Genomic DNA, 13233 nt, shown 5'->3' with positions numbered 1-13233 from the left:
ATCCACTTAATTTTCTTTACCCTATTATTAAAAGGGTAATTGACAAAAACAAACTACATTGTCACCAGAAGAGCAATACAAAATGTACAAGTGATATATTAAAATCATCTTTCCAGCTTGAATTTCAATGATGCATTGGGGCAACGATTTTGTGAGAAACATCTTCACCCTTAAATAAAGATTTTCTTAATTCCTTACCTGTGTGCTAATTACATGTCACCTTGTTTTCACATAAAACAGACTTCTACATGAGAAAGCAGCAAGGATGCAGTGGCGTTAATGTTTCCTGGTGTCAACCTGTATTATTTCAGTAGACATTGAAATGAGGATGCATCTTGCTGCCTTTCCAATGAAGCAAGTTTAATTTAGTAATAGGTGAAAAACCATCCTTACAAAGGTGTTAATCAGAGACTTGGCTTTGTGGACACTTTTCAGAGAACAAATTTGTTAGCATAAAAATAAAGGCAGAAAATGAAGAGCTGTTTAATCACTCAATTGGATTTTTCTACCAGCATATTTTTTTCTCTGCAACCCATTGCTAAATTGTGCTTCCTAGCTGTTTTTTATAAAATCACTGAATCAAATCTAACTCCGATTACATCAGAGAAGGCCAGGTACCCTACACCAAAAGAGGGGGTTTGAAATTTTGACTTGTCTACTTAAATATCACCAAAACCTGATCACAATGTCAATCATGTCCCTGGGTGGGATTGAACCACCAACCTTTTGGTTAGTAGCCAGACACACTAACCGATTGCACCACAGAGACACTTCGCAAAAAGTACATACTGACAAAGGCTAATAAGCATTAATCTAGAACGTTTCCTAGAAAAACTTTAAAAAGTCAATAATCTGGAGAGTTTTTGTAAGAATTTTCTTAAATCAACCAACGAAGAAACACATTGGTACTTTCCCATGATGAGTGAGTGCTTCAGGATCTCTTGCACTTACATGTGCAGCAGAGTACTGCAATGGAAGCATGCTGGGCCCATAACCCAGAGGTAGGCAGATTAAAACTATCCTCTGCTATATGCATTTTTTTTGTTATTTAAAGTAATCCAAAACTGGGATTGATATTTTTGCTCTTTTATTTTTCATTAAAGTACAATAACTTTTACCATTTTAATTTGTTTTAATAGTATATTGAAAGTATTGTTTTCTTTTAAAAATCCACTTAATTTTCTTTACCCTATTATTAAAATGGTAATTGACAAAAACAAACTACATTGTCACCAGAAGAGCAATACAAAATGTACAAGTGATATATTAAAATCATCTTTCCAGCTTGAATTTCAATGATGCATTGGGGCAACGATTTTGTGAGAAACATTTTCACCCTTAAATAAAGATTTTCTTAATTCCTTACCTGTGTGCTAATTAGATATCACCTTGTTTTCACATTAAACAGACTTCCACGTGGCGTTAATGTTTCCTGGTGTCAACCTGTATTATTTCAGTAGACATTGAAATGAGGATGCATCTTGCTGCCTTTCCAATGAAGCAAGTTTAATTTAGTAATAGGTGAAAAACCATCCTTACAAAGGTGTTAATCAGAGACTTGGCTTTGTGGACACTTTTCAGAGAACAAATTTGTTAGCATAAAAATAAAGCCAGAAAATGAAGAGCTGTTTAATCACTCAATTGGATTTTTTTGCCAGCATATTTCTTTTTCTCTGTAACCCACTGCTAAATTGTGCTTCCTAGCTGTTTTATAAAATCACTAAATCAAATCTAACTCTGATTACATCAGAGGAGGCCAGGTACCCTACACCATAAGAGGGGGGTTGAAATTTTGACTTGTCTACTTAAAGATCACCAAAATCTGATAACAAGGTCAATTACGTCCCTGGGTGGGATTGAACCACCAACCTTTTGGTTAATAGCCGTGCACACTAACTGAATGCGCCACAAAGACACTTTGCAAAAGTCCTTACTGACAAAGGCTAATAAGCATTCATCTAAAACGTTTCCTAGAAAAACTTTAAAAAGTCAATAATCTGGAGAGTTTTTGTAAAATGTTTCTTCCATCAACCAACGAAGAAACACATTGGTACTTTCCCATGATGAGTGAGTGCTTCAGGATCTCTTGCACTTACATGTGCAGCAGAGTACAGCAATAGAAGCATGCTGGGCCCATAACCCAGCGGTAGGCAGATTGAAACTATCCTCTGCTATATGCATTTTTTTTTGTTAATTTAAGTAATCCAAAACTGGGATTGATATTTTGGCTCTTTTATTTTTACTTAAAGTACAATAACTTTTACCATTTTAATTTGTTTTAATAGTATATTGACAGTATTGTTTTCTTTCAAAAATCCACTTAATTTTCTTTACCCTATTATTAAAATGGTAATTGACAAAAACAAACTACATTGTCACCAGAAGAGCAATACAAAATGTACAAGTGATATATTAAAATCATCTTTCCAGCTTGAATTTCAATGATGCATTGGGGCAACGATTTTGTGAGAAACATTTTCACCCTTAAATAAAGATTTTCTTAATTCCTTACCTGTGTGCTAATTAGATATCACCTTGTTTTCACATTAAACAGACTTCCACATGAGAAAGCAGCAAGGATGCAGTGGCGTTAATGTTTCCTGGTGTCAACCTGTATTATTTCAGTAGACATTGAAATGAGGATGCATCTTGCTGCCTTTCCAATGAAGCAAGTTTAATTTAGTAATAGGTTAAAAACCATCCTTACAAAGGTGTTAATCAGAGACTTGGCTTTGTGGACACTTTTCAGAGAACAAATTTGTTAGCATAAAAATAAAGCCAGAAAATTAAGAGCTGTTTAATCACTCAATTGGATTTTTTTTGCCAGCATATTTCTTTTTCTCTGCAACCCACTGCTAAATTGTGCTTCCTAGCTGTTTTTATAAAATCACTGAATCAAATCTAACTCTGATTACATCAGAGAAGGCCAGGTACCCTACACAGCAGCAATTGCCTCCACAAAGTACACAGGGAGCTGAGATGGTGGTTTACAGTGGGGACGAATTGATAATCTGTGAGGAGTAGGATGTACACGGTGATATATCGGAGGGTGATGATGAGGTGGACATCTTGCCTCTGTAGAGCCAGTTTGTGCAAGGAGAGATTAATTGCTTCTTTTTTTGGGGGGGGTCCAAACCAACCCGTCATATCAGTCACAGTCGTGTGGCAGACCCTGTCACTGAAATGATGGGTTGGTTAAAGTGTGCATGTCCTGTTTTGTTTATACAACATAAGGGTGGGTGGGAGGGCCCAAGGACAATTCCATCTTGCACCTCTTTTTTCTTTTATTTTTCTTTGCGTCATGTGCTGTTTGGGGAGGGTTTTTTAGAAGGGACATCCTGCGTGACACTGCAGTGCCACTCCTAAATGGGCCCGGTGTTTGTGTCGGCCACTAGGGTCGCTAATCTTACTCACACAGTCAGCTACCTCATTGCGCCTCTTTTTTTCTTTGCGTCATGTGCTGATTGGGGAGGGTTTTTTGGAAGGGACATCCTGCGTGACACTGCAGTGCCACTCCTAAATGGGCCCGGTGTTTGTGTCGGCCACTAGGGTCGCTAATCTTACTCACACAGTCAGCTACCTCATTGCGCCTCTTTTTTTCTTTGCGTCATGTGCTGATTGGGGAGGGTTTTTTGGAAGGGACATCCTGCGTGACACTGCAGTGCCACTCCTAAATGGGCCCGGTGTTTGTGTCGGCCACTAGGGTCGCTAATCTTACTCACACAGTAAGCTACCTCATTGCGCCTCTTTTTTTCTTTGCGTCATGTGCTGATTGGGGAGGGTTTTTTGGAAGGGACATCCTGCGTGACACTGCAGTGCCACTCCTAAATGGGCCCGGTGTTTGTGTCGGCCACTAGGGTCGCTAATCTTACTCACACAGTCAGCTACCTCATTGCGCCTCTTTTTTTCTTTGCGTCATGTGCTGATTGGGGAGGGTTTTTTGGAAGGGACATCCTGCGTGACACTGCAGTGCCACTCCTAAATGGGCCCGGTGTTTGTGTCGGCCACTAGGGTCGCTAATCTTACTCACACAGTCAGCTACCTCATTGCGCCTCTTTTTTTCTTTGCGTCATGTGCTGATTGGGGAGGGTTTTTTGGAAGGGACATCCTGCGTGACACTGCAGTGCCACTCCTAAATGGGCCCGGTGTTTGTGTCGGCCACTAGGGTCGCTAATCTTACTCACACAGTCAGCTACCTCATTGCGCCTCTTTTTTTCTTTGCGTCATGTGCTGATTGGGGAAGGTTTTTTGGAAGGGACATCCTGCGTGACACTGCAGTGCCACTCCTAAATGGGCCCGGTGTTTGTGTCGGCCACTAGGGTCGCTAATCTTACTCACACAGTCAGCTACCTCATTGCGCCTCTTTTTTTCTTTGCGTCATGTGCTGATTGGGGAGGGTTTTTTGGAAGGGACATCCTGCGTGACACTGCAGTGCCACTCCTAAATGGGCCCGGTGTTTGTGTCGGCCACTAGGGTCGCTAATCTTACTCACACAGTCAGCTACCTCATTGCGCCTCTTTTTTTCTTTGCGTCATGTGCTGATTGGGGAGGGTTTTTTGGAAGGGACATCCTGCGTGACACTGCAATGCCACTCCTAAATGGGCCCGGTGTTTGTGTCGGCCACTAGGGTCGCTAATCTTACTCACACAGTCAGCTACCTCATTGCGCCTCTTTTTTTCTTTGCGTCATGTGCTGATTGGGGAGGGTTTTTTGGAAGGGACATCCTGCGTGACACTGCAGTGCCACTCCTAAATGGGCCCGGTGTTTGTGTCGGCCACTAGGGTCGCTTATCTTACTCACACAGTCAGCTACCTCATTGCACCTCTTTTTTTCTTTGCATCATGTGCTGATTGGGGAGGGTTTTTTGGAAGGGACATCCTGCGTGACACTGCAGTGCCACTCCTAGATGGGCCAGGTGTTTGTGTCGGCCACTAGTGTCGCTTAGCTTAGTCATCCAGCGACCTTGGTGCAAATTTTAGGACTAAAAATAATATTGTGAGGTGTGAGGTATTCAGAATAGACTGAAAATGAGTGGAAATTATGGTTTTTGAGGTTAATAATAATATGGGATCAAAATGACCCCCAAATTCTATGATTTAAGCTGTTTTTTTAGGGTTTTTTGAAAAAAAACACCCGAATCCAAAACACACCCGAATCCGACAAAAAAAATTCGGTGAGGTTTTGCCAAAACGCGGTCGAACCCAAAACACGGCCGCGGAACCGAACCCAAAACCAAAACACAAAACCCGAAAAATTTCAGGCGCTCATCTCTAATTGAAACTATCCTTTGCTATATGCATTTTTTTTTGTTAATTTAAGTAATCAAAACTGGGATTGATATTTTTGCTCTTTTATTTTTACTTAAAGTACAATAACTTTTACCATTTTAATTTGTTTTAATAGTATATTGACAGTATAGTTTTCTTTAAAAAATCCACTTAATTTTCTTTACCCTATTATTAAAAGGGTAATTGACAAAAACAAACTACATTGTCACCAGAAGAGCAATACAAAATGTACAAGTGATATATTAAAATCATCTTTCCAGCTTGAATTTCAATGATGCATTGGGGCAACGATTTTGTGAGAAACATCTTCACCCTTAAATAAAGATTTTCTTAATTCCTTACCTGTGTGCTAATTAGATATCACCTTGTTTTCACATTAAACAGACTTCCACGTGGCGTTAATGTTTCCTGGTGTCAACCTGTATTATTTCAGTAGACATTGAAATGAGGATGCATCTTGCTGCCTTTCCAATGAAGCAAGTTTAATTTAGTAATAGGTGAAAAACCATCCTTACAAAGGTGTTAATCAGAGACTTGGCTTTGTGGACACTTTTCAGAGAACAAATTTGTTAGCATAAAAATAAAGCCAGAAAATGAAGAGCTGTTTAATCACTCAATTGGATTTTTTTGCCAGCATATTTCTTTTTCTCTGTAACCCACTGCTAAATTGTGCTTCCTAGCTGTTTTATAAAATCACTGAATCAAATCTAACTCTGATTACATCAGAGAAGGCCAGGTACCCTACACCATAAGAGGGGGGTTGAAATTTTGACTTGTCTACTTAAAGATCACCAAAATCTGATAACAAGGTCAATTACGTCCCTGGGTGGGATTGAACCACCAACCTTTTGGTTTATAGCCATACACACTAACTGATTGCGCCACAGAGACACTTTGCAAAAGTACATACTGACAAAGGCTAATAAGCATTCATCTAAAACGTTTCCTAGAAAAACTTTAAAAAGTCAATAATCTGGAGAGTTTTTGTAAGATGTTTCTTCCATCAACCAACGAAGAAACACATTGGTACTTTCCCATGATGAGTGAGTGCTTCAGGATCTATTGCACTTACATGTGCAGCAGAGTACAGCAATGGAAGCATGCTGAGCACATAACCCAGAGGTAGGCAGATTGAAACTATCCTCTGCTATATGCATTTTTTTTTTGTTAATTAAAGTAATCCAAAACTGGGATTGATATGTTGGCTCTTTTATTTTTACTTACAGTACAATAACTTTTACCATTTTAATTTGTTTTAATAGTATATTGACAGTATTGTTTTCTTTCAAAAATCCACTTAATTTTCTTTACCCTATTATTAAAATGGTAATTGACAAAAACAAACTACATTGTCACCAGAAGAGCAATACAAAATGTACAAGTGATATATTAAAATCATCTTTCCAGCTTGAATTTCAATGATGCATTGGGGCAACGATTTTGTGAGAAACATTTTCACCCTTAAATAAAGATTTTCTTAATTCCTTACCTGTGTGCTAATTAGATATCACCTTGTTTTCACATTAAACAGACTTCCACATGAGAAAGCAGCAAGGATGCAGTGGCGTTAATGTTTCCTGGTGTCAACCTGTATTATTTCAGTAGACATTGAAATGAGGATGCATCTTGCTGCCTTTCCAATGAAGCAAGTTTAATTTAGTAATAGGTTAAAAACCATCCTTACAAAGGTGTTAATCAGAGACTTGGCTTTGTGGACACTTTTCAGAGAACAAATTTGTTAGCATAAAAATAAAGCCAGAAAATTAAGAGCTGTTTAATCACTCAATTGGATTTTTTTTGCCAGCATATTTCTTTTTCTCTGCAACCCACTGCTAAATTGTGCTTCCTAGCTGTTTTTATAAAATCACTGAATCAAATCTAACTCTGATTACATCAGAGAAGGCCAGGTACCCTACACCAGAACAGGGGGATTTGAAATTTTGACTTGTCTACTTAAAGATCACCAAAATCTGATAACAAGGTCAATTACGTCCCTGGGTGGGATTGAACCACCAACCTTCTGGTTAATAGCCGTGCACACTAACTGAATGCGCCACAAAGACACTTTGCAAAAGTCCTTACTGACAAAGGCTAATAAGCATTCATCTAAAACGTTTCCTAGAAAAACTTTAAAAAGTCAATAATCTGGAGAGTTTTTGTAAAATGTTTCTTCCATCAACCAACGAAGAAACACATTGGTACTTTCCCATGATGAGTGAGTGCTTCAGGATCTCTTGCACTTACATGTGCAGCAGAGTACAGCAATAGAAGCATGCTGGGCCCATAACCCAGCGGTAGGCAGATTGAAACTATCCTCTGCTATATGCATTTTTTTTTGTTAATTTAAGTAATCCAAAACTGGGATTGATATTTTGGCTCTTTTATTTTTACTTAAAGTACAATAACTTTTACCATTTTAATATGTTTTAATAGTATATTGACAGTATTGTTTTCTTTCAAAAATCCACTTAATTTTCTTTACCCTATTATTAAAATGGTAATTGACAAAAACAAACTACATTGTCACCAGAAGAGCAATACAAAATGTACAAGTGATATATTAAAATCATCTTTCCAGCTTGAATTTCAATGATGCATTGGGGCAACGATTTTGTGAGAAACATTTTCACCCTTAAATAAAGATTTTCTTAATTCCTTACCTGTGTGCTAATTAGATATCACCTTGTTTTCACATTAAACAGACTTCCACATGAGAAAGCAGCAAGGATGCAGTGGCGTTAATGTTTCCTGGTGTCAACCTGTATTATTTCAGTAGACATTGAAATGAGGATGCATCTTGCTGCCTTTCCAATGAAGCAAGTTTAATTTAGTAATAGGTTAAAAACCATCCTTACAAAGGTGTTAATCAGAGACTTGGCTTTGTGGACACTTTTCAGAGAACAAATTTGTTAGCATAAAAATAAAGCCAGAAAATTAAGAGCTGTTTAATCACTCAATTGGATTTTTTTTGCCAGCATATTTCTTTTTCTCTGCAACCCACTGCTAAATTGTGCTTCCTAGCTGTTTTTATAAAATCACTGAATCAAATCTAACTCTGATTACATCAGAGAAGGCCAGGTACCCTACACAGGACAGGGGGATTTGAAATTTTGACTTGTCTACTTAAAGATCACCAAAATCTGATAACAAGGTCAATTACGTCCCTGGGTGGGATTGAACCACCAACCTTTTGGTTAATAGCCGTGCACACTAACTGATTGCGCCACAAAGACACTTTGCAAAAGTACATACTGACAAAGGCTAATAAGCATTCATCTAAAACGTTTCCTAGAAAAACTTTAAAAAGTCAATAATCTGGAGAGTTTTTGTAAAATGTTTCTTCCATCAACCAACGAAGAAACACATTGGTACTTTCCCATGATGAGTGAGTGCTTCAGGATCTCTTGCACTTACATGTGCAGCAGAGTACAGCAATGGAAGCATGCTGGGCCCATAACCCAGCGGTAGGCAGATTGAAACTATCCTCTGCTATATGCATTTTTTTTTTGTTAATTAAAGTAATCCAAAACTGGGATTGATATTTTGGCTCTTTTATTTTTACTTAAAGTACAATAACTTTTACCATTTTAATTTGTTTTAATAGTATATTGACAGTATTGTTTTCTTTCAAAAATCCACTTAATTTTCTTTACCCTATTATTAAAATGGTAATTGACAAAAACAAACTACATTGTCACCAGAAGAGCAATACAAAATGTACAAGTGATATATTAAAATCATCTTTCCAGCTTGAATTTCAATGATGCATTGGGGCAACGATTTTGTGAGAAACATCTTCACCCTTAAATAAAGATTTTCTTAATTCCTTACCTGTGTGCTAATTAGATATCACCTTGTTTTCACATTAAACAGACTTCCACATGAGAAAGCAGCAAGGATACAGTGGCGTTAATGTTTCCTGGTGTCAACCTGTATTATTTCAGTAGACATTGAATTGAGGATGCATCTTGCTGCCTTTCCAATGAAGCAAGTTTAATTTAGTAATAGGTGAAAAACCATCCCTACAAAGGTGTTAATCAGAGACTTGGCTTTGTGGACACTTTTCAAAGAACAAATTTGTTAGCATAAAAATAAAGCCAGAAAATGAAGAGCTGTTTAATCACTCAATTGGATTTTTTTTGCCAGCATATTTCTTTTTCTCTGCAACCCACTGCTAAATTGTGCTTCCTAGCTGTTTTTATAAAATCACTGAATCAAATCTAACTACATCAGAGAAGGCCAGGTACCCTACACCATAACAGGGGGTTTGAAATTTTGACTTGTCTACTTAAAGATCCCCAAAATCTGATAACAAGGTCAATTACGTCCCTGGTTGGGATTGAACCACCAACCTTTTGGTTAGTAGCCGGACACACTAACCGATTGCGCCACAGAGACACTTCCCAAAAAGTACATACTGACAAAGGCTAATAAGCATACATCTAGAACGTTTCCTAGAAAAACTTTAAAAAGTCAATAATCTGGAGAGTTTTTGTAAAATGTTTCTTCCATCAACCAACGAAGAAACACATTGGTACTTTCCCATGATGAGTGAGTGCTTCAGGATCTCTTGCACTTACATGTGCAGCAGAGTACTGCAATGGAAGCATGCTGGGCCCATAACCCAGAGGTAGGCAGATTGAAACTATCCTTTGCTATATGCATTTTTTTTTGTTAATTTAAGTAATCAAAACTGGGATTGATATTTTTGCTCTTTTATTTTTACTTGAAGTACAATAACTTTTACCATTTTAATTTGTTTGAATAGTATATTGACAGTATAGTTTTCTTTAAAAAATCCACTTAATTTTCTTTACCCTATTATTAAAAGGGTAATTGACAAAAACAAACTACATTGTCACCAGAAGAGCAATACAAAATGTACAAGTGATATATTAAAATCATCTTTCCAGCTTGAATTTCAATGATGCATTGGGGCAACGATTTTGTGAGAAACATTTTCACCCTTAAATAAAGATTTTCTTAATTCCTTACCTGTGTGCTAATTAGATATCACCTTGTTTTCACATTAAACAGACTTCCACATGAGAAAGCAGCAAGGATGCAGTGGCGTTAATGTTTCCTGGTGTCAACCTGTATTATTTCAGTAGACATTGAAATGAGGATGCATCTTGCTGCCTTTCCAATGAAGCAAGTTTAATTTAGTAATAGGTTAAAAACCATCCTTACAAAGGTGTTAATCAGAGACTTGGCTTTGTGGACACTTTTCAGAGAACAAATTTGTTAGCATAAAAATAAAGCCAGAAAATTAAGAGCTGTTTAATCACTAAATTGGATTTTTTTTGCCAGCATATTTCTTTTTCTCTGCAACCCACTGCTAAATTGTGCTTCCTAGCTGTTTTTATAAAATCACTGAATCAAATCTAACTCTGATTACATCAGAGAAGGCCAGGTACCCTACACCAGAACAGGGGGATTTGAAATTTTGACTTGTCTACTTAAAGATCACCAAAATCTGATAACAAGGTCAATTACGTCCCTGGGTGGGATTGAACCACCAACCTTTTGGTTAATAGCCGTGCACACTAACTGAATGCGCCACAAAGACACTTTGCAAAAGTCCTTACTGACAAAGGCTAATAAGCATTCATCTAAAACGTTTCCTAGAAAAACTTTAAAAAGTCAATAATCTGGAGAGTTTTTGTAAAATGTTTCTTCCATCAACCAACGAAGAAACACATTGGTACTTTCCCATGATGAGTGAGTGCTTCAGGATCTCTTGCACTTACATGTGCAGCAGAGTACAGCAATAGAAGCATGCTGGGCCCATAACCCAGCGGTAGGCAGATTGAAACTATCCTCTGCTATATGCATTTTTTTTTGTTTATTTAAGTAATCCAAAACTGGGATTGATATTTTGGCTCTTTTATTTTTACTTAAAGTACAATAACTTTTACCATTTTAATTTGTTTTAATAGTATATTGACAGTATTGTTTTCTTTCAAAAATCCACTTAATTTTCTTTACCCTATTATTAAAATGGTAATTGACAAAAACAAACTACATTGTCACCAGAAGAGCAATACAAAATGTACAAGTGATGTATTAAAATCATCTTTCCAGCTTGAATTTCAATGATGCATTGGGGCAACGATTTTGTGAGAAACATTTTCACCCTTAAATAAAGATTTTCTTAATTCCTTACCTGTGTGCTAATTAGATATCACCTTGTTTTCACATTAAACAGACTTTCACATGAGAAAGCAGCAAGGATGCAGTGGCGTTAATGTTTCCTGGTGTCAACCTGTATTATTTCAGTAGACATTGAAATGAGGATGCATCTTGCTGCCTTTCCAATGAAGCAAGTTTAATTTAGTAATAGGTGAAAAAACATCCCTACAAATGTGTTAATCAGAGACTTGGCTTTGTGGACACTTTTCAGAGAACAAATTTGTTAGCATAAAAATAAAGCCAGAAAATGAAAAGCTGTTTAATCACTCAATTGGATTTTTTTTGCCAGCATATTTCTTTTTCTCTGCAACCCACTGCTAAATTGTGCTTCCTAGCTGTTTTTATAAAATCACTGAATCAAATCTAACTACATCAGAGAAGGCCAGGTACCCTACACCATAACAGGGGGTTTGAAATTTTGACTTGTCTACTTAAAGATCACCAAAATCTGATAACAAGGTCAATTACGTCCCTGGGTGGGATTGAACTACCAACCTTTTGGTTAATAGCCGTGCACACTAACTGATTGCGCCACAAAGACACTTTGCAAAAGTGCATACTGACAAAGGCTAATAAGCATTCATCTAGAACGTTTCCTAGAAAAACTTTAAAAAGTCAATAATCTGGAGAGTTTTTGTAAGATGTTTCTTCCATCAACCAACGAAGAAACACATTGGTACTTTCCCATGATGACTGAGTGCTTCAGGATCTCTTGCACTTACATGTGCAGCAGAGTACTGCAATGGAAGCATGCTGGGCCCATAACCCAGAGGTAGGCAGATTGAAACTATCCTTTGCTATATGCATTTTTTTTGTTCATTTAAGTAATCAAAACTGGGATTGATATTTTTGCTCTTTTATTTTTACTTAAAGTACAATAACTTTTACCATTTTAATTTGTTTTAATAGTATATTGACAGTATAGTTTTCTTTAAAAAATCCACTTAATTTTCTTTACCCTATTATTAAAAGGGTAATTTACAAAAACAAACTACATTGTCACCAGAAGAGCAATACAAAATGTACAAGTGATATATTAAAATCATCTTTCCAGCTTGAATTTCAATGATGCATTGGGGCAACGATTTTGTGAGAAACATCTTCACCCTTAAAAAAAAAGATTTTCTTAATTCCTTACCTGTGTGCTAATTAGATATCACCTTGTTTTCACATTAAACAGACTTCCACATGAGAAAGCAGCAAGGATGCAGTGGCGTTGATGTTTCCTGGTGTCAACCCGTATTATTTCAGTAGACATTGAAATGAGGATGCATCTAGCTGCCTTTCCAATGAAGCAAATTTAATTTAGTAATAGGTGAAAAACCATCCCTACAAATGTGTTAATCAGAGACTTGGCTTTGTGGACACTTTTCAGAGAACAAATTTGTTAGCATAAAAATAAAGCCAGAAAATGAAAAGCTGTTTAATCACTCTATTGGATTTTTTTGCCAGCATATTTCTTTTTCTCTGCAACCCACTGCTAAATTGTGCTTCCTAGCTGTTTTTATAAAATCACTGAATCAAATCTAACTCTGATTACATCAGAGAAGGCCAGGTACCCTACACCATAAGAGGGGGTTTGAAATTTTGACTTGTCTACTTAAAGATCACCAAAATCTGATAACAAGGTCAATTACGTGCCTGGGTGGGATTGAACCACCAACCTTTTGGTTTATAGCCGTACACAATAACTGATTGCGCCACAGAGACACTTTGCAAAAGTACTTACTGACATAGGCTAATAAGCATTCAT

The 13233-nt window shown here is 37.1% G+C and overlaps 2 non-coding genes across 2 annotated transcripts; both read right to left on the bottom strand.

The window, feature by feature from the left end:
- Positions 1 to 695: 695 nt before the first annotated feature.
- Positions 696 to 769, bottom strand: TRNAS-ACU (transfer RNA serine (anticodon ACU)). The gene has a single exon. It is a non-coding gene; the product is annotated as a tRNA-Ser (tRNA).
- Positions 770 to 6105: 5336 nt separating this feature from the next.
- TRNAY-AUA (transfer RNA tyrosine (anticodon AUA)) lies at positions 6106 to 6179 on the bottom strand. The gene has a single exon. It is a non-coding gene; the product is annotated as a tRNA-Tyr (tRNA).
- Positions 6180 to 13233: the final 7054 nt, after the last annotated feature.

Source organism: Pseudophryne corroboree, unplaced genomic scaffold (genome assembly GCF_028390025.1).
Source record: "Pseudophryne corroboree isolate aPseCor3 unplaced genomic scaffold, aPseCor3.hap2 scaffold_1132, whole genome shotgun sequence".
In the NCBI taxonomy this organism is placed as follows: Eukaryota; Metazoa; Chordata; class Amphibia; order Anura; family Myobatrachidae; genus Pseudophryne; species Pseudophryne corroboree.
This window is presented reverse-complemented; position numbering and strand designations above follow the sequence as displayed.